Raw genomic sequence first — 3,400 nt, 5'->3', positions numbered from 1 at the left:
AAAGGCCCAGTGGTGGGAGGAACTTGACCTATCAGGAACTGACAGGGGCCAGTGTGGTGGGCAGCAGCAACAGGAATGCTAGCTCCCCTTCCCACACCTCTATAAATAAGCCTTTTCATTTCTAGGGAACTCAACATCCCACTTATCATGAGCAATACTAATGATGCCATGCTCTTCACCATGGCTGGGGCTGATGTTTACATAGGACAAGCCTTGAAGGCTCTGCTTTCATGGGTCCCAGGGGAACCAAGTGGGTGACCCAAGGTGGCAGAGCTGAAAGTATTCTTAGAGATTGTCTGGACCAACCTGTTCTATAATGACTGGGAAGCAGAGGCCTACAGAGGGTGTGTGATTGGCTTATGGTGTTCTGGTGATGGCCATGTGTGTGCAGGACAATACACCATTTTTTTTTTTTTTTCCAAATGTGACCTGCGTGATCTGGGTAACCCTACTAGGCCTTGTGCTCAGGAGTTTGGAATTTTTCTGTAAGGACAGATTATCTGCTATATGATTTCATTTTTTTTCTTGGAAAAAAAAAAAGAGCCTTAGGTAGCATGTATGGTAGGGTTAGTGATGACCATTTTAAAGATGAAGAGATGGAGACTTAGAGAAGTTCACATTTGCCCAGGTAGGGGTTGGTTGAGTTGAAAATTAAACCACACTGAGAACCATGTCTTCTTTGTTTTCATATCCTCAGGCCCACAGCTGACACTGAAGAGGTGGAGTGTGGTGTGATTTAAGCTGTATTTTCACACTATAAATGTCTAGAGAGCAGAGGATGGGTGGGAAGAGGGTGAGGCAGAAGGACTGGTTGGAAGAGAAAAAGTATCTGGTAAAGATAGCGGTCCTGGGGATCATAGAGACAGGGTGTTTGCAAAATAGATGGTCTTCAAGTTCCCACAAAACATCATGCAGTATCTAGAGTGCATTTAATTGAGTTAGAAGATTATGGTCTCATTTTTCCAAGTTTCTGGCCTGTGTGGAACTTCAAATTCCTCATCTGGAAACAGAGTTTGAAATACCATTCTCCTAATGATTGCTAAGGTTTGAATGAGATATGAGTGCTTAAAAAAGACACTTTTCAAACTTAAAAATATGAAGAGTAATGTAACTAATGCCCATGTACCCACTACCTAGAATTAACAAATATTAATGTTTGCTAAACTGGCTTTGGCTCTTTTGTTTGTTTTGGAAACAAAATCTTTGGACAGTTATATTGATTCTCTATTGTACCCTTCTCCAAATCTATTCTTCTCACTTCCTGCCTGAGGCAACACTCTGGAATTGGAAACATCCTTTCTGTACCTTTACTACACATGAGCATAGCCATAAAAGGTAAATGGTATTGTTCTGTGTTTCAAACCTGTATATACGGGGCATCACATGGTGTCATTGTGCAGCTTGAATATTCTAATCGATAAATTTAATGCATTTACTTTTATTGTGATTCTTCATGGACTTAGTTTTTTGTTTTTTACATATATATATTTTCTTGATTACTCTCTTTTGTCCTTTCATTTGCCTTCTATGGAAGTAGGTTGGCAAATTATGGCTTTCAGATCAAATCTGGCCTGCCACCTGTTTTTGTAAATAAAAACTTTATTGGCATATAGCTAGGCTTATTGACTTACATATGGTCAGTGGCTGTTTTTGCATTACAGTGAGAGCTGAGTAGTTTTGGCAGGAACCATACAAATTGGAAAATATTTACTATCTGGCCCTTTATAGAATAAGTGCCTAGACCTGTCTGTAGGGTTGATTTAATTTTTTGTAACTACAGATTTGGGAGAAGTACATTCTACAATTATATTTTTAGCAGTTGTCCTCAAATTTTAAGGTGTATATTTAGCAAAACCTGTAGGTCTTTATATCCTCTGTCCTACCTACTTAATGACCTTAGAATGCTTTAAATTCTGAATTCTTCCTCTCTTTAAAGAATGTTAATATTTTAGTTCTACCATATTTTTAATATTTTAGTTCTACCATATTTTTACTCTTCTTTAGTCATTCTAACTTCTTTTCAGTTGATATTTATTTGGATTTCCAACTATTTACCAATTTGTAGACTCACACTGCTTCATGCACTCCCCTCTTTCTTTCTGACTTTGCTTTCTCATCATAGCACTTTTCTTAGTTAAGAGTCTGTGGGTGATGTGTTTGTCCTTTTCCTTGTATATCTGAATATGTCCTTTCAGCTCTCACTTGAGTGGTGGGCTTATCATTTCCTATAAGTCTTTATAAGATTGTATCATTGTCTTCTGGACTTGTAAAAGAATGGCAAGATGTTATCATTCAACTGTCATTCAATCCTTCCTTTCTTTTCTCTCTAGTCATTTCCCCCTTTATGGTTGATGTTTGATAGATCTACTACACTTAATTTCTATTGTTTTGAGTCAATATGAGGACTTGTGGTTTTTTTAATTCTGCAAAATTCTCAACTGTCAGCTCTCTAAACATTGTCTCTTTCCCACAGTTTAAAAAAGATTTTACTTATTTTTAGAGAGAGAAAGAGTGCAATCAGGGGGAAGAGCAGATGGAATGGAAGAGGGAGGGGAGTCTCAAGCAGACTCTGCACCCAGTGCAGAGCCTGGTGTGGGGCTTCATCTCAACACCACAAGACAATGACCTGAGCTGAAACCAAGAGTTGGGATGTTTAACCGACGGAGCCATCCAGGAGCCCCTCCCTCATTCTTTATTTTTTTCCTTTCCACCACTTGTGTTAGACTTGTAGATAAAACTGTATGAAATTGCTGATAGTCAACCATTTTAGACCTACAAAGAGAGTTCAACTTAATATATTGGAGCTACTCTTTATTCTTTTTTTCTTTAAATTTACATTTTACTTTATGTTTTATTGTGTTATGTTAGTCATCATAAAATACATCATTAGTTTTTGATGCAGTAATCCAAGATTCATGATTTATGTACGACACCCAGGGCTCCATGCACTAAAAATATGAAACACTTCGTGAATTTGCATGTTATCCTTGTGTTGGGACCATGTTAATCTTCTCTGTCTCATTCCAATTTTAGTTTATGTGCTGCTGAAGTGAGCACAGGAGCTCTCTTTCTGTAATGCAGATCTTAAATTACTCTTTCATATTATCCACTTAAGTTACTTATTTTTTCTGCATTCTGTGTGATTTCCAAATGTCTGTTTTAGAGTTCAATATTTTTGCTTCAGTGTATCTATTCTATTTAACCTATTTAACTTTTCTACTTTAATGATTGTATTTTTCATTTTTAGAATCTCCATTTAGTTCTTTTTTAGATGTGACTTTGCGTTTACATTCAATCTTGTTGTTGTATGTAATTTTTCCCTATTTCTCTTTGAAGATTTTACATATGGGAAGTTTCTTCTAGTTTTTTCCCTTTATTTCTGGTTTTTAAGGCGAATTTA

At 36.9% G+C, this 3,400-nt stretch overlaps 1 non-coding gene across 1 annotated transcript; it reads right to left on the bottom strand.

Moving 5' to 3' along the window:
- Positions 1-2,950: 2,950 nt before the first annotated feature.
- On the bottom strand, positions 2,951-3,057 carry LOC131837393 (U6 spliceosomal RNA). Its single transcript, XR_009356006.1, has one exon. It is a non-coding gene; the product is annotated as a U6 spliceosomal RNA (small nuclear RNA).
- Positions 3,058-3,400: the final 343 nt, after the last annotated feature.

This window comes from Mustela lutreola, chromosome 7, assembly GCF_030435805.1.
Source record: "Mustela lutreola isolate mMusLut2 chromosome 7, mMusLut2.pri, whole genome shotgun sequence".
Taxonomy (NCBI): domain Eukaryota; kingdom Metazoa; phylum Chordata; class Mammalia; order Carnivora; family Mustelidae; genus Mustela; species Mustela lutreola.
The sequence above is the reverse complement of the archived record's forward strand: the minus strand, read 5'-3'. Positions and strand labels throughout refer to the sequence as shown.